Source organism: Miscanthus floridulus, chromosome 8 (genome assembly GCF_019320115.1).
Source record: "Miscanthus floridulus cultivar M001 chromosome 8, ASM1932011v1, whole genome shotgun sequence".
Taxonomy (NCBI): domain Eukaryota; kingdom Viridiplantae; phylum Streptophyta; class Magnoliopsida; order Poales; family Poaceae; genus Miscanthus; species Miscanthus floridulus.
In genome coordinates, this window is record NC_089587.1 from 38,892,542 (window position 1) to 38,911,673 (window position 19,132).

The 19,132-nt window shown below is 48.2% G+C and overlaps 1 pseudogene; it reads left to right on the forward strand.

Moving 5' to 3' along the window:
• Window positions 1-7,565: 7,565 nt before the first annotated feature.
• On the forward strand, window positions 7,566-8,596 carry LOC136471692 (protein STRICTOSIDINE SYNTHASE-LIKE 10-like; annotated as a pseudogene).
• The last annotated feature ends 10,536 nt before the right edge of the window (window positions 8,597-19,132 follow it).

Below are 19,132 nucleotides of genomic sequence, written 5' to 3' on the forward strand. Positions count from 1 at the left end.
TCTGCCGAGCCACCGGTCCAGCGTCCGGTCGTGCTTCCAGCGTCCGGTCTAGCGTCCGGTCGCCTCTGCGAGCTCGTTTCTTAGCGATCTTGCGTACGGCTTGGTTCCTATCTTCATGCTTGGACTTTGCTTGATATCTTGGGTCTTTTCTTGTGCTTCTAAGGTCTTTCTTAAGGTGTTGATCATCGGATCATCACGTCGCCTTCGTCCAAGTCATGTCTTGCACCCTATTGAACTACAAAATAAACACTTGCAAATTTATTAGTCCAATTTGGTTGTGTTGGTCATCAAACACCAAAATCCAAAGTAAATGGGCCAAGGGTCCATTTTCCTTACAGCCTCATCGGCACGCCCTCACAAATCCATCGGTGACCAGGCTGGTACTCATCACTGTCGTGGCTGCTCGAGCTCACCGCTGCAAGATCCAAAGGTAAGGGTAATGCTTTCTCGCACTTCCCTTATCAATGTTTCTTAGATTTTTATTCCCCTCTTATCTCATCTGAGTACAAATCAAGCTTTCATCTGATCATTAAGGAGCTCATGAGTACATCCCCGCAGGTGCTCCTACTCTGATTCAGGCGACAGCGCTACCGCTTCCATCATCGGCCCTGCTCCACCACATCCTAGTCAAGATGGAGGAGGAGGCCACCAACAAGAGGAATGAAGTAGACATCCTCATAGACGATGTCTTAGTCCTTATCCTCCGTCGCCTCACCGCCCGCACCTTGTGCAGCTGCAAGTGTGTGTGTCGCTCCTGGTACCGCCTCATCTCTGAATCCGAGCACCGTAAGGAGCTACCCTAGTTTGTCGCCGGATTCATGTTTGGCAACTAGAAAGGCAAATGTCGATTCGCCAGCTTCACCGGTGAATACCCCTCCTTTTCCTTCTTGTCCTTCCCCATTTAAGATTTAGTCATCTCAGATTGCTGTAGAGGCCTCTTCCTCTACTGGTGCGTTGGGCTTCGCTATGTTGTCTGTAATCCGGTGACTAGCAAATCAGTGGTACTGCCGCATAGCAACCTTTGTTATGGTTCAGCTCGCTTGGGGTTTGATCTCACAATCTCCTCGCACTTCCATGTGGTAGAACTGTGGGTAAGGTCTCATGGGGTGTTAGTTGTCAGCATCTACTCATCCAAAACTAGAGCATGGATGTGTAAAGAATCTGAATGGGGAGAGAATATTCTAGTATACAAATTTTCAGGAATTGTGTTTCTTAATGGTTTATGCACATGCTGGAGGTGTCCCACATAGTTGCTGTTGATATGGAGGGAAAGACATGGAGGAAAATTCTTATGTCACCAGGTCCTGCAATGTCCATCCTTGGAAATCAGGGTCAGTTGTGTCTATGTATTGCTGATATTTTTAATGCGTCTGACCTTTTAATCTGGATCCTTAAAGACTATGGTACTAATAAATAGACATTGAAGCATACGGTGAACACGCTGCAACTATTTAGACTGAATAATATTGGACTCAGTTCTGAGGCTGCCAACGCAGACTACAGAGTTATTGTAGTTCACCTAGAATGGAATTTGATTTTCCTTGTTGGGGAGGACAGAACACTGATGACATATGACATGAGCCGTAGAAAAGTTCATGTCCTCCCTGCCCGGGTCGTCCGCTATCCTAAAAGTACCTAGAGTATTTATTTGAATGGACCTCACTATCTGCCTTATGTTCCCTTGTTCATTGAGTTATTAGCAGAGCAGTAAAAGTGCATATGCTGTATTTTATTGTTAGGACATGTCTTTGTTCAGGTAGGGAGTTATTTTGAGTCTATATATAGTCCAATTTTGGCTTGGTAACTAAACCAATGGTATATTGAATATTATTAATTCGGTTGCTTTGCATTGTGCAGGTTTTGGAGTCTCTGTGCTTTTGAACGATTTTCCGGCAATGGCTATATGAGAAAGAAGAGGGGTTCCATGCTACATTGACTGCGAAGCTGATCAAGGAGTGCCAATCTGAAGGAGCGGAGCACATCTGCCTCGTTTTAGTTACGTAAGTCTGTAGGGAGTAGAACCTTTACTATGCTATCTATATACAACTTGTGTTAATTTATCAATTGACACAGTTGTTATGTTAGTGTCGAGCATTGTTATTATAACAAGTACTCTTCGTTATGGACATGATGAATGATGTGTAATGATTATATCTGTATGGTGTGTGTTCACTAAGTTATTAAGGTGTAGCTGAATTAGTGAATATATTGTGAAAACCGGATGCAATTCTATCACCGTCAGGTGTAAGGGCTGTTGGTTGTTTTGTCATCACCGCCGTACCACTCGCCTTTGGTGAAGTAGACGGCCATCACCACCGCTATTCTTCTGATGCGGCAAGGGTTAATAGTGCATCACCGCCGAATCATTTCGTAACCCAACACTCACCAAATGATCATCACGGGCGGATCGTACTGCAACGCGACGGTGACCATGCCCTATGACCAGACGGTTCATACGCTGAAACGACGGTGATGTTCGCCTCGACACAGGCGGGTCACGCTCCATTGCGACGGAATAAGGATCTAATCATGAACGGATCATAAGCATGCGACGGTGTTAGTGCATACCCACACATGTGGGTCGTGCTCCAATGCAACGGAAGTAAGGACCTTATCACAGACGGGTGATAAGCCAATACGGCGGTGTAGTGTACACCGCAGACGGTCTCAAATAGCGACGGTGAGGGCTATGAGCATAAGTGCCGATAGCTTATTGCCGAGGCCGAAATTAGACTGCGATATGGGTTATGATGCGGCTGTGGAAGGTGCGAGTGTAGTAGTGCCGCCTGCATCCGCACCGAAAGAAGTAGGAGGTGGCGCCAGGCTACGGCAGCGGCGGCGCGCATAGATGGTGAAAAAAGGATTAGGTCCCCAGTCACCTCAACCTTGGGCTGCATGCCAGCCAAACCCCGCCATAGCCAGATCGAAGGGCCCCTAGCCCGGCAGATCGGGAGGGCGCGATCCAACACCCGGGGTGGCGGCGGCGGGGCCTCCGATAGGGGTGGGCCAGTCAGAGCGGAGACACGCCGCGTCTTGGCTCTAGGCGCGCGGGGGGGGGGGGGGGTCTCCGATAGGCGACAGGGGTGAGTCGAGCACGCGCAACTCAGGACGAAGGGATAAATGGGTAAGGCATTTTCGTGATTCCATTAAAACCAAATATAATAATCAGTTTAGTGTCTTTCAACATATTGGCTATGATTATTTATGTCTTTTAGTAAAGACATCTTTTTTAGTGGTTTGAAGCAAAAGACACCTTCGAACGGTGTCCCCTGGCAAATTTTGCCGAAAAAAATGCGAGCGTTCTCCTCCGTCGTCTCTCCCACCTGAACCCTAGATCAAGGCGAGGCAGGGGCGCGGCCACCATCCGGCGGCGTGGCAAAGGGGCTAGGCCGGCGGTGCACAAGGGGCCCGGCCGGCGCGGCAAGGGGACAGGATGGTGGAGCCATACAAAGGTCCGACCGGCGACGGGAGAAGGGGCGCTGCAAGGGGCACCTGGCCGGGCACGCCGCTCCCCATCCTCACTTGCGCAGCAGGTCGACAGCTCAATCGACAGTGCCATACAAGGGCCCATCGGCGGCGGGAGAAGGGGCCCTGCTGGGTGCACTGCGAGGGGCGCTTGGCCGGGCGCGCCGCTCCCCGTCCTCACCTATGCGGCAGGCCGGCAGCTCCATTGACTGCGCCGCTCCACCCCTTCTCCTGCACACCCTTGCGCGGCCACCGGTCCACCGGAGCAGCAGCACGGGGCAAGGGCCGTGGGCTCCCTGGTCAGCCTCGCGGCAAGGGGCAATAGGACGGCGGCGGCGCTCAGATGGGACAAGCTTTTTTTTTAATAAATAAGAGAAAATAATATATCACAGACAATGACACGTGGGGTCCACCCAAAGCGCAAAAGGGCCATTCTCACCAAACAAGCCATTACTGTCAAAATAAAACATACAAAAAGTCAGTGTCACAGAGGTAAAAATTATATTTTGTAAGGAAGTTTGAAGTTTTCAGAGTCATGAAAGAATTAAGTGATTTTTCACATGACCATCCTAAAATAAACCGCGGACACTTTGGACTGCAACTCTGCGAGCGACGTCCGAACGGAGGGATGCCCGCACCACAATGTTTCCGGTGCAAATACCTGTCGCATGAACAGAAACCTAATTTCAAGCACCTGAAGTATAGCTGGTCGTTTTTTTTCGGAAACCTATACGTCAACCGCATGTTTTATTTGCCACTGTCAACCGAATTTTTCAACATTGGATCTTGACTCCGGCCCGAGAGCTGCCGCTCGATTTGCCGGATGCCTGCAGCGTCACGCCGCCCCAGCCCTTTCAAGCGTTGGATCTGATCGATCGCGTTTCTCATCTTTGGGTGGACCCGCAGATGCCACGGTACGTGTGCAACCCGGGGTACGGCCCGCGCGCCGGCCTCCCCGCTGTGACCTCGTCGGCGATGACGATGAAGCAACTGCAGCAACTCATGTCGACGCAGTAGCAGCAACAACAGATATGGCAGTACCATGTCTCGGAGTACCAGCCAAGGCCGGACGTTACGCCTTCCTCGGTGTCGGCGTCGGTGGCGACAGCGTGGCACGGAATTTCAAAATTTTGTGAAGATTTTGTTTTTTTTTAATTTGTGAAGAATTTGTGAATAATTTGACATATATTTCTCAGTGTCTGGAATCCATGGAAATAATTTGTAATTTTATTTTTAAAAAAATTAGTATATATTTGTGTTATTCCCAACTTACATCACTCGGTCTAATAAATTACACCGAAGACATCATTGTAAATATAGTAATAAGATAATATAAATATAGTTAGAAGATAGTGTAAATGTATGGGAAAAATTCAGTTGACAGTAGGGACCAAAATAACTGAATGTCACGTTGACAGATTTATTTATTTATTTATTTATTTGCGATTGTAAGGACCTTCTTGCTCATATACCCACACGCAGGCGGTGGACGGACAGCTACTACTCACCTAGTGCGTTGATCCACTCTGGCCCATTCACACGCGTGTTGGTCTTCTTGGGCCTGGACGAGGGTCACGAGGCCGGACCATCATCATGACCACTGGAGACGTCTGCTGAAGACGGCTTCTTGCCGGTTGTCTTCACTGAATTCTACCTCTATCCATCATTCACAGTCACACCTTTGGATGCACGCTCTCTCTGGCCGTACCCGCGCTCACCACGCTGTGGTAGCGCCCGCGCTCGCCTTGTCACGCTGCACTGGCCTGAGCTTGCCGGCCCCGAACCGCGCCATGCTCGCGTCCTCCCTCTCGGCCATCGGCTCTGGCTGGGCGCTCACCTTGGTGGCACCTGCATTCTCACCTCGTTGCGCCATGGCCGCGCTCACCATGGTCGTCGATGACCCTGTGCCACCGCTGCAGATGGTCGTGCAATAGATCTTTGAGCTTGATGTCTTCGAACGCAGGCAGGCTCGAAAGTGGTGTCCGCTATGTCAGGGATGATGTTGGCGTCTGATGGCACACCTCCATGGACGAGCGCGCTTCGACGTTGGCGTTGAGGGAGTGGTAGTTGGCATCGGGGAGCGCAGCAGAGAAGGACAGTTGGTGGCCCCCGGCTGGCCGGGGCGACGGGATGCGGGGGCCATCATGTGGAGGCATGGCGGAGATGACATCGGTCGTGGGGACTTGCGGGGAGAAGAGAGCGCGCACGGGAAGGGATGGATGGTTCGGTGGTATTGGTACGTTCGTGCAGTAGAGGCTCAGGGTCATCACCGAGCAAGGCGAGTGCGGCCATGGCGCGGCGAGGTGAATGCTTGTGCCACCAGGAGAGCACCCAGTCGGCGTCGAGATGGCTGAGGGATGACATGAGCATGGACACGGCGCGGGGCCGGCAAGCTCTGGCCGGTATGCGTGCACGATGAGGCGAGCGCGTGGACACTACCACGGCGTGGTGAGAGTGGGTGAGGCTAGGGAGATTGGGGGAAGTGGGCAGCAAAGGTGTTGCTGTTAAGGAGTAGAAGGTAGCTATGGCAAGGTGGTTTTTGTAAAATTCTGTCATAGTCCTATAGTCCACGGCTTTACAAGTTCACAGATGCATATCCGAATTTGAGAGTTCATAGACCTAAGTGGCACCGATGGACAAGTTTAAGGCCCGCCGGTCTATTTAACTCTTAGTTTTTCATAACATCCATGTACATTCATTGAATCATTTCATCTATTGCTTCTACAAATAAATTTATGCCTAAATTTCTTTTATGATACTATATATAGCAACATCAATGCCAAAAAATGCATAAAAGCTGTATGAATAATGGTACATATTGCATTGCCGTTGACAAACCCCACTTCAAATCAAATAAGAACAAACTCCTATAATCACCACCATAAGGCCTCGTTCGTTTTAGTCGGATTGGATCCCGGCGAGGATTACTTCTAGGCCCGGTTTGAGTGATTCCACCCGTGTCACTCAATCCGAGCGAGTGGCCAGGCTCTGTTCCGAAGGGGACGAGGTGGGGAATGAATCCGGGCCGTGAGCAGAGCGGGGAAAACCGAACCGGGCCTGTTTCCATTCCGGACCAAATCTAACCGAACAACGAATCCAAGCCATGCATGACTCCATTCCCGGCCATTCCAATCCGCTCGGATTGGGCTGCATTCCGGGCTAAACCGGCCAAACCGAACAAGCCCTAAGTAGATTTGAGCGTTGGGGGAAAAACTTGGGCCCAACAGCGTCATAAAGCAAAACGCCCTATTTTAGGACTCGGCGCTGCCTGCCACGCCGTCCTGGAATCGGACCCTGGTGTTTTCGCGGCAAAACGGATCGGACCCTGGAAAACGAAAACAAACACCGATGGCCACGCAAGGCCGCGTCCGAGTCTGACACGGCCGCCGCGCACCCAGGCCAATAAAACGGCACCTAGCAGCCCGCCACGCCGTCCCATCAAACCAAAGTTGCGCAGCTCCATCGGCCAATTGACATCGTAAGGGCAGTCCCAATGGTGTATTGATGATGGTTTCTATCATCATTAAATGACTTACCACGTAGGCAAAACGCTGACATGGCAATGTAATTAATGAAGAAAGAGAGCAAAAATCCTAGAAATGGTTTCCTCATGAAGAAATTAGGTCTTCTCTTGACCCAATGCACCAAGAAACCATGAAATCGTTATTGGGGAGAAACCACCAGTTTCTAGGAGGCTCGTGCCGTACTCCCATTGGAGGAAGAAGATAGAGTTTGGAGAGAGAAAGAGAAAATAATTATTACTCATAGAAACCATGGGTTAAAAAACAGTACTTTTTTGGTGTAGGCCTTGTTTAGATTGAGGTTAGGAATCAGTATTTGGCACTGTAGCACTTTCGTTTGTATTTGATAATTATTGTCCAATCATAGTCTAACTAGGCTCAAAAGATTCGTCTCGTAATTTACAATCAAACTGTGTAATTAGTTATTTTTTTATCTACATTTAATACTCCATGCATGTGTCCAAAAGATTTGATGTGATGGAGAGAGAGTGAAAAAACTTGCAATCTAAACAAGGCCGTAGTATCCTATGTTATAAAAACTACTAGTTTGTTTCATTGGGACTGACCTAATCGAGCTAGATGGGACGCATTAATCATGCCGCGTCACTTCTACTCGCCGTCGCCCTCGCGCTCCTGCTCCCGGCGTCGTTGTGCGCCGCCGAGCCGATCAAGTCCACGCCCATGCTCTGGGGCTTCCACCTGCCGCTGCCCGACGGTGTCATCGGCGCCGAGAGCCTCGCCTTCGACCGGCGCGGCCAAGGCCCCTACGCCGGGTCTCCGACGGCCGCGTCCTCAAGTTGGGCGGCAGAGCCGTCGGCTGGACCACTTTCGCCCACAGTCCAAACTACAGGAAGATCCCCTGTGCACGGCGTCCGTGGTGCCGTCCGAGGAGACGGAGAGCATGTGCGGCCGCCCGCTTGGGCTGCAGTTCCACGCCATGACCGGTGACCTCTACATCGCCGACGAGTACATGGGGCTCATGAAGGTCGGGCCCGACGGCGGCGAGGCCCAGGTGCTGGCGACCCAAGCGGACGACGGCGTGCCGTTCCACTTCGTCAACGGACTCGACGTCGACCAGGGCACGGGCGATGTATACTTCACAGACAGCAGCGCCACGTATCCGCGCAGGTTCAACACCGAGATCATGATGAACGCCGACGCGACGGGGCGGCTGCTCAAGTACGACGCGCGGACGAAGCAGGTCACCGTGCTCAAGACCGACCTGCCGTACCCCCAACGGCGTGGCGGTGAGCAGCGACAGGACGCATGTGGTGGTGGCGCACACCGTGCCGTGCCAGGCGTTCAGGTATTGGCTCAAGGGGCCCAAGGCCGGTCAGTATGAGCTCCTCGCGGACCTGCCTGGGTATCCGGACAATGTGAGGCGCGACGCCAAGGGTGGCTACTGGGTAGCGCTGAACCAGGAGAAGGCGCGGCTTGATGTGACGACGCCTCCATTGAAGCATCTAGTTGGTGTCCGGCTTGGTGTAGATGGCGCGGCGGTAGAGGAGGAGCTGACTGCGGCCAAGGGCATGACCTTGAGCGACGTCGCCGAGAAGGATGGCCAGCTGTGGCTGGGATCGGTAGAACTAGACTACGTGGGTCTAGTTTAGATTACTACAGTACCGGATTAGCCGATCAGATAACAATACTAGCAACAGTGACATGCCCTCTAGTATTCAGATTGGACAATAGTTGTAGTCAGAGTACTCTCTCTGTTTGAATAAACATTATTATATATTTATAGTGTAGGGAGTATCTTCTTATGGTTCTAATGACATTCACATTGATTTTATTTATTATTAGATTAGATGTACAAAGTCGTTTATGATTGCTCATATAGCAGCCGTTGTGTCGCTATGGATGCTCTACTTATAAATAACCTTTTTCACGGATGTTATACCAACAAATACACCTGCATAAGCGATGTTACCAACAAACACACAACACAAACTATTTTTTTCAATAAAATTTTAACAAAAAATATAATTATTGGATATCAGTCGCTAATTGATATACCGTGTTATTGTTAAAAAAGATAAATAGGTATATTTTCGGTCAAACTGCTTTGTACTTGCGCTGCTTAATCTAATATGGAGATACCACTAATTAGTTTATAACAGTTTTTTGCTCCATTGAGCGCCGTGTTGCAACCAAGATTAATTTGTTGTAAATAGTTTCTAAGTAATATATTCTTAATGCAATGATAGCTCTCCCGTGTATTAAAAAAAAGTTTTAGAGAATCTACCACGTTAGATCCACATACACTGCTAATAGTCAATCACCGTAGTCGGGTATGCAAATTGGGGATCCTATTCACCTGCTGATGAAGACCCCCTACTATCACGGTAGGTCGACCCACAACCTTGCATTGATATACCACTCCCGTTCAGAGCAACACAACCGACAGTGATAGAATGACAAGAACGAACTTCACCAGCACCCCTCTCTATGCCAACTATGGGCCATTGTTAGTAATTCTTAAGCTCTTTGGTAAGCTCTAATCACACCCCTAGTGAAGCCCACCATCCAATTCATCCCCTAAGTACACAATTTGGTAGATTAGCCATGGATGGCCTTCACCTAAGCAAAACCCACCTATGTACCTCCCTTGATTAGTTCTAGACCCTCCTAGCAACCTCTAGAATTCAACCTCTTAGCAAACCATAGCCCAGTCTACTCTCGACAAGCTTAAGGGTAAGCCTCGGTGCCTTCACCATGGCCGGATGTCCAAAATGCCTAAGACCACACAACATAGACCTAGTAGTTTTTGTTAATAGACTTGCTAGTGCTCGGATGTCCGATTCGGGGCGCTAGCTTCGGACGGTACCCCCTCAGCGAACGAGCGAGCACCCTAGTGCGCCGGGCTTGCCAACGAGCGCCCTAGCAGCAGGCCCGTGCCTCCAGCCGCTTCCCATGCGCATCTCATGTGCGACTCCCGATCTACTTTTAACACATCCAGATGCAAGAGTTACAAACATGCAAAGAAGATACATGAAACACCTTAAACACGTGTCTGAAACACTTGCAAAAAACACCTAAAAAATACTTGAAAACCATTACAAACATATGCAACATCCAGATAAAACATTTGCAATAGATGTATGAAAACACCTGAAACCACTTGAAAATACGCTTGCAACATGCATGCATATGTAACATCCAGATCTACTTTTGCATCATGCGGATGAAAATACTTGCAACATAGGTCTGATACAGATGAAACATTTAGAACATACAATTGGAACATACGTGTATAGCCATTGCACAACATGTGCAACATCTTGAGATCTATTTTTACAACATCCCGATCTACTTTTGCAACACCGATACGAATCACTTGAACAACATACCTCTGAAACACCTGAAACACATGTTTTCAACATGCGCTTTCAGTTCAATGTCTTCTTGCTACTTCAGAATGGAGGTCTCCTTGCTACTTGGGAATGGAGGTTCTTCGGTGTGTGAAGTTCACCAGTGTAGAGCTTGCCGGTGGCGTGGAGCTTGCATCTCTGTTGGAGAAGGCCACAACAGGTCCGATGAAGAAGGCCGCGGCGGGTCGCTCTGGTGGAGAAGATGGATCGTGCACTGGAGAAGGTTGCAGTGGGCAGGAGGTGTCATGGAGAGGGAGGAAGATGGGCAGTCATGCTGGGGTGCAGTGGAGATGCCGACCGACAGCCGACGCCTGGACGCCGAGGTGGCACGGTAGAGCACTATCGCGGCACAGCGGTGGAGCGCCTTCTAGAGAGGACAAGTGAACAAGAGGCTTCTAGACAAGACGTATGAGTGGATAAGAGGATACGATGTTGGACCCATTGGGCTGGCATCGTGGCCCATGAACGGCGGCGTCCGGACGATGGGACGACCGGGTGTGAGCATTTCCGTTTTGTTAAACCCCTCAGATGGGTGTGAGCATTTCTGTTTTGTTAAATCCCTCAGATGGTCCATAGAGACCCCATGGATGCTCCGTAGCAGCACCAGGTAATCCTGTGGAGACTTGTGAGTTTGCTGATGCCTCTATTTTTTTTGAGAAAACGGGTATATATTTCATAAAAATATTTCTGATGGTTTACAACCCAATGCTTACAACGACACCCTCGAAGGAAAAGAAAACAACATTCAGGTCCTTGCAAGCTTCAACCGGTCATCCTCATCGTCGGCGGCCGGAACAGTCGCGTTGAAGCCAACCACCCTCCCAACGAAGAATGGCACCAAGAGCAGCATACCAGCAGCACCAACATGCTTTTTACCCGCTGAACACACAGGCCTAACAAGATGGTCAGCAGCCATCGCACCACCGGACAACTGGGAGCCTGGCGCCTCAACCACCGACATCCTCAGCACGTCGGCCAACAGACCACCCCGGAGGGGAAGGAAACCACTAGAAAAGGTGGGAGCAAAAGACCCACCCGATTTCACAAGTTGGTAGACATACCTCCCAAGGATTCCGCCGGAGAATCCAGCATAGGTGCCAGTGCCGACGAAAAAGAGGGAGGGATCGTAGGGAATCTCATCGAGAACTAGAGCACCTATCAGGACTCTAGATCCGATAAGAGCACGCTTTATTCTCCATGGATCATCACAGAAGGAAGGAGCTCCAGTTTCTCTGGCTCCGCCACCGGATCCACCACAGCCACCCCTTCCAATGCTGGTCAAGAGGAGTAAAAGAGCCGACAGCCATTTCACAAGCACCGCCGAAAACCCTAATCCTAAGACTATCTCCAACAGAGCTGACCCAAACACGAGACCTATCTCACCGTTTGGGTCACGCAACGCAAAATAAGAATGAACACAAAACTGGCGAACTCCAACAGCGAACGCAAAAAGAGAGGCCTAGGAGGCGTGGGGGCGGAGCTGAGGTGCGTCGTGTGGGCAGCCGCCGGGTTCACCGGAGGTGGAGGGGCAACGGGGCCATGGAGCTGAGGCGAGGGCGTGCGGGAGGCAGCAGGCTTCGTCGAAGATGAAGGGGCAGCGGGCCGCGGCGTCCACTGTGATGGATCTGTGGCCGCGTCTGCTGCCAGGGCTAGGGCCTGCGTCCCGAGTGATTCACCGCGCCGCGCCAACCATGGCTGCCCGCGCTCGTCGGCAATGAAGGAGGAAGGGAAGGAGCGAGGGAGGGAACGCTGATCGTCTGCCCTGCCATTAGAGTGCGTCGAGGTTGCTGTTGGGGAAGCATCAGGGAAGCCGAGGTCGAGCTCGCTAGCAAGTCGCCACCCTGGGCCACGCTCGCCTCTGTCGCTGAAGCCGCGCTCGCCGTTGAGCTCGCCTCTGCTCGCTCACCGTGAGGCCGCAGCCGCCGCCCTACTCCTCTTCCCATCTAGTCCTCTCCTTTCCCCTTCCTCTCTCTCCCCTTCCACTTCCTCTCTCTACCCCGCTCTGCTTCCCTCTCATCTTCTCGCCGAGCATGGACGCGGGCGTCGCTGCCCACTCCCTACGCCGTAGGTCGTCGCTCGGCTACACGGCCGGGCGCGATGGGACCTTGCCCGCCGCCACAGACCATGCCATCGGTGCCCAAGGCCTCGTGCCCTCCATCTTCTCCCTCCCCCTTCTCTCCCTCCCTGACGACTCTCTCTCTCTTCTGGTCGGAGCGCCGCCAGCATTCCTCTCTCCCTCTTCCTCTCCTCTCTTTCTTCCTCTCTCCCTCTCTCCATGAATGGGAGGAAGTCCGAGACCGCTGCTGCCTTCTCCCTCCATCTCTCTTCCTCTTCCTCTTCTCTGCTCTACTCCGCCGCGCCGGAGTCAAGCGCTCCAAAGCCACCGACGGCGTTGCCGCAGCCAAGCACCGCCGCCCTGCTCTGCTTCTCTTTCCATGTCTGCTCTGTTTTCTCTCCCTCCCTCTCTCTCACGGATGACGCAGTTTTGGGTTCTCTCTCAGCTCGGACGCAAAATAGGTAGTGCATTTGCGTACTCTGTTGGAGGGTGTTTTTCCCTGTAGATGATGCATTTTGGGTATGGGTAACGTGTTGCATAGCCTATTGGAGACAGTCTAACCTATGCAAACCTAGACTAATAGGAGAGGGTATGTACACCGGACATCGACCCCCCGTCTCCCCTCCTCCTCTGACACTGAAACGGCCGCTGGAAGCGAAAAGGAGGCGGCGGAAACGACGCTGGAATCAGAATCGTCCTTCTGTCGCCCTTTTTTTTATTGTAGCAGAAAGAGAGGCGAAGGGTCGAGAGAAGGCTGCCTTTTGCCGTATCAGAGGGAATTCCTTTGTGAATGTGTTGGGTCTGACTAAAGATGGCAACGGCCCCGATACCCGATACCCGACAGGTATTTGATCCATTAGGGGACGGGGATGGAATCATATCTTTACCCGCGGGCATCTAAATGGGTAAGAATCCATCCCCGACGGGTATAGCGGGTACGGGAACGTTCCCTGTTTACCCGTACCCGTTACCCGTTGGGGAACCCGACTATTTGAGCTGTCATGCGAGTATTAGGCCCAAAGAAGCTCAACATAGGTATTTTCGCCCAAATCTGAACAATCATATATATAGTTTGTGTGTTCTAGGAACCCTAGTTCAATTTTTTCTCACCATCTCCGTCAGCAGCACAAGCACGCCTGCCTCACGAGCGCTCGTGCCCCTCGCTTCCTCAGTTCGGTCTCTCTGCCACTTTTGCTCGTCCTCCTCGCAACCTCGCTCCTTCTCCTTGTCATCTCCGAGACTCCGACACTTATACCCGGGTGAAGAAAAAATGTCTCCGATTGCAAAGCTGCGACCCCAAGTGTCCTTGTTTATCGGGTATGCAGTACCTGTCGGGTATCTGTTACACGACCGATGCCCAACGGGTACGGGGATGGTCAAGAATCTATACCCGAGACAGTTAACGGGGACGGAGACGGGATGAATTCTCCGTAGCGGGGAAGAGAACATTCCGACGATACTCGACGGGTACATCCCGTTGCCATCCTTAGGTCTGACTCCTGAGTTCTGGGCTCTGCTGATGCCTCTGTTGTATTACTGATCGGTTGAATGGGCCGTGAGCCTGCTTGCTTAACCCAAACGTTTGTGGAATCTTGCAGCCCACAATCTATACTGTACATGACATAGCGATTGCCTATACTTGCCATTTGTACTGAAATGTGTATATATAGTAACACCCCTATCCAACAAATAATACACATTTCTTAGTGTATTTTTAGTAACATGTCTAAAATTTGACCAAACATATATGTATAAAAATATTAGTATTTAAAAATATCTCATGACAAATTTAATAATACTCATTTGATACGATGAATATTGATAATTTTTTATGAGTTATACAAACTCAAGATACTACAAGTTTATTTGAAGAAAAATGTTGCTAATATTTTTAAACCTAGTACAAACCTCATAGTAATACTCTTTTTTGGGACTGAAGAACGGAGTGGTGAAAACAAAACTGAAGATCACTAGATTAGTGCAGTACGGACACGAAGCCGTGCGCCAAAATTTGCAGGGAAGACTAACAGACGCGTTATTGCTGCGGTAGTTCGTCCAGTGAGCGCGCTAACGATATCAATTATCATATCCAGATTAGTTGGTAGGTTCGGTTGCTTTGCCGCACGGCTGATTGCCATTTTGGCAGCTTCACGTTGAGCCGAACGGATCGTCACCGATGCAGCAGGTCGCTTTTGGCCTTTGGTTCGTCGTGTGTCACGATCAATCGATTATGACGCCGGGGATTCCTTTCTCTTTGGCAAACGAGAATAAACAAGACGGTGGATATCCCATGCTCATCGAAAGAAGAAGAGATGAAAAAGAAAAGGCCCCCCATTATTTATCCCTGTATAACAGGAAAAAAAAGTAATGGAAGATAAGACGAAAACAATGGAATTGCATCTGATAATTGACATCTCACATCCCTGCAAATGATCACAAATGGGGAATGCACCGACATGTTAGACCAAAAGCAGTATCTTTAGGCATAGAACTAGCATGTCTACTTGCTTTTGAATAAAATTGTGATTCCTATAACTTCTACTAGTGCAGTAGCAGTAGATAGAACGAGAGAAAGAGAGGGGTGAAAGGTGCAAACCTTCGGCCGCCTTGGATGAAGATGGGCTCGTCATCGCAGTGCTTGGCGATAACCCGGTCACGGTGTCGAGTCAAAGAACGGCGGTGCAGTAGCGGTTGCAGGGCAGCCCGGCGACGTAGCAGCCCTCGGTGTAGATGCAGAGGCGGTGGCGGCGCGGCTGGTGGCTTCCCATCACTAGCTGCGCCCCTCTAGATCGGATTAGGGATTTCGGTGGGGAACTGTAGCTTGACGAACCTCGTACCCAGAGCCGCCGACCCAACCTCTATTTATTGCGCAGTATGACAGGGGCCCTCCAGCCATAGTGGGCTGGACGCCCCCAATCAGGGCGTGGATCAAAGGCCTAACTGGGCTGTTGGGCCTAGTTTGGAATTAGAGATCAATCTAACAATCTCCCCCTTGATCTCCTACCATGTTTCAATTTCATATCATTTACTTTTGTTCATTCCATTACAGATTAGCGCATAGAGCATGTTTCATCGTCACGGTCAATTGCCTATAGATTTAACAGCTACAACACACCACTCTGTTCTGAAATAGATACTTAACTTTGGGGCTTCTTTTATCCTGAAATTATAGGCTTTCCCTTAAACTCATGCCGGCTACATGTTCTCTGAACATGTTGGGTGGTAAACCTTTTGTAAGCGGATCCGCGAGCATCTTTTCAGTACTTATATGCTCAAGACTTATGACATGATCCCATACTTTATCTTTCACAACATAATACTTTATGTCAATGTGTTTGGTAGCACCATTTGACTTATTGTTGTGAGCATACTGTACTGTCGGATTATTATCGTAGTATAATTTAAGTGGTCTATAGATGTCGTCAACCACCTTCAAACCGGGTATGAACTTCTTTAGCCAGTTCACCTGCCCCATTGCCTCATAACACGCTACAAACTCGGCATATATTGTGGACGACGTAGTTACGATTTGCTTTGAACTTTTCCATGAAATAGCTCCCCCTGTGAGAGTGAATACATATCTAGACGTGGATTTTCTATCATCTCCCGCATAATCAGAATATGAATATCCCACTATATGGAGTGAATCAGATCTTCTATACGTCATCATGAGGTTTTTCGCTCCTTGCAAATAACGCAAGACTTTCTTTACTAATTTTCAGTGTTCTGTTCCAAGATTGCTCTGGAATATGCCAAGTAACCTGGTAACAAATGCCAAGTTAGGGCGCGTACATACTTGAGCATATTGCAAGCTTCCGACAGCTAAAGCATATGAAGCCGTTTTCATTTGATCAATCTCATACTGATTCCTGGGACATTGAAAATCCACATATCTGTCGCCCTTGACTATAGGAGCAAGTGAGGGACTACATTTGTGCATACTGAATTTCTTTAAGATCTTTTCTATGTATGCCTTTTGTGACAGTCCTAATACCCCTTTACTTCTATCTCGGTGAATCTCGATCCCTAGAACGAACGAAGCTTCACCAAGATCTTTCATATCAAATTTTGAGGACAAAAACTTCTTTGTCTCCAGTAGTAGACTGACATAACTACTATCAAGTAAGATATCATCCACATACAGGACAAGGAAGATAAATTTTCCATTCTTAAACTTTGCATAGACACAATTGTCCTCTATATTCTATTTAAATCCAAAATTCCTTATTGTCTGATCAAACTTCAAGTACCACTGTCCTGAAGCTTGTTTTAATCCATAAATGGATTTCTTTAGGCGGCATCCCATTTGTTCTTTTTCTTACATGACAAAACCTTTTGGTTGTGCCATGTAAACATTTTTTTCTCTAAGTCTCCGTTGAAAAATGCCGTCTTTACATCCATCTGATGTAATTCTAAATCATAATGTGCCACTAATGCCATTATGATTCTAAAGGAATCCTTACATGAGATTGGAGAAAAGGTCTCTTTGTAATCAATCCCTTCTCTTTGTGTAAAACCTTTTGCCACAAGTCGCGCTTTATATCTCTTTATATTCTCTTGAGAGTCAAGTTTTATTTTGTAGACCCATTTACAGCCTACTGTTTTGGCTCATTTAGAAATTATTTCTAAGTCCCAAACTTTATTGGCATTCATAGATTTCATTTCATCTTCCATGGCCTCAAGCCACTTTGATGAATGATCACTTCTCATGGCTTCTTCAAATGAGGTGGGATCATCCTCTATTTAAAATTCCTCAGTGTTGTATACTTCATTATTAGCAGGAATAGCTGATTTTCTAACTCTTTGAGACCTTCTAGGGGCCTCCACATTTGGCACGTCTTCTGTTTGAGGCTGTTGTTGCTCCCCCTCATGTGTGGCAATAGGTTCTATAGGATCCTGAAGAACATGTTCCTCATCGTCATTCATTGTTGTCACAGGTGGAATAACAACAGGTGCTAGCACCATAGTATCTTGCACTGTCGATGCAGCAACAACAGGTAGTGAGAAAAATGGCTCATGAATCATCGGAGTGGGCGCATACACTCGCTTCTCTTCAAGGTCAATTTCTCGAGCTACCATGCTCCCCCTCATCATTTCATCCTCTAGAAAGACAGCGTGTCTCATTTTCACAAACTTTGTATGTCTGTCTGGACAGTAGAAATGAAAACCTTTTGACTTTTCTGGATAGCCAATGAAATGACAACTTACTGTTTTGTGATCTAGCTTCCCAATGTTTGAGTTAAATACTTTAGTCTTAGTAGGACTCCCCCACACATGTAAGTGGTTTAGTGAGGGTACTCTTCCTGTCCACAACTCATACGGTATTTTGGGCACCGACTTACTTAGTACTCTATTGAGAATATGAATGGCGGTTTTTAACGTCTCTCTCCACAGGCTCAACGGTAAGGTGGAGTAACTTATTATACTGCGCACCATATCCATTAGGGTACGATTGCGTCTTTCTGCTACTCTATTTTACTGAGGTTCACCCGGTATAGAATACTGGTCTACTATGCCATTCTCCTGTAAGAACCTTGCAAAAGGTCCAGGAACTTGGCCATATGAGGTATGCCGACCGTAGTACTCCCCCCACGGTCGGACCTAACTATCTTAATCTTTAAATTGTATTGGTTTTCAACTTTTGCCTTAAATATCTTAAATTTATCTAATGCTTCTGTTCTTTCTTTGTTTGGATAAATATAGCTATAACGGGAGTAATCATCTGTGAATGTTATGAATGAATCATAACCATCCACACTCTTTACAGGAAATGGACCACAAATGTCTGTGTGAATAATCTGTAAAATTCCTGCGCTTCGTTTAGCATCTTTCTTAATTTTCTTTATATACTTTCCTTTTATGCATTCTCTGCATTGTTCTAAATCTGAGAACTCTAATGGAGGAAGAATATCATTCTTAACTAGTCTTTCTATTCTCCCCCTCAAAATATGGCCTAAACGATAGTGCTATAATTTCGACGACGCATCATGAGCTCTCTTTCGTTTTCTGTTTACATCCGCAGACGAGGATACATTCTCATTGTCGCACGCAACATTCCCATCATCACATACAACATTCATATCATCACGTAGTGATAACAAATAAAGCTCATTTTGTAAGATAGCAAGACCAACACATGCATTATTAAATGTTATCTTACATTTGCCATTTCTAAAATGGCAATCATATCCATCATTGTCCAAGCATGAAACACTAATCAAGTTTTTCTGTAAAGAGGAAACATAAAGTACATCTCTAAATAAAAGTGTGAAGCCATCAGCAAGTTCTAGAGAAAGATCGTCAACGGCTTCGACATCTGCTTGGACTCCATTTGCAACTTTAACGTGTCTTTCTCTTCTTTACGTAGTCCTTGTCGAACGGAATCTCTGTAAAGAATTAGCAACATGAATAATTGTACCTGAGTCAATCCACCAAGTAGATTTTAAATACTGTACATATAGGAATTCATTTATGAACGTAATAATGTTCTTACCTTTCTTTGCCATGATCATCTTTAAGTAATCGGGACAATCTTTCTTATAATGTCCCGTCTTCTTGCAAAAGAGACACTGGTCTTTCTCTACTGTGAACTTGTTCTGCTAAGGCTGATGCAGCATGGGACAATTTCCCTTTGACTTTGAGGAGGAGTTAACATTATTATTCTTTTTCTTGTTGTCTTCCATATAATTGATAGTGCCACCATTGACAGCTTTCATTCT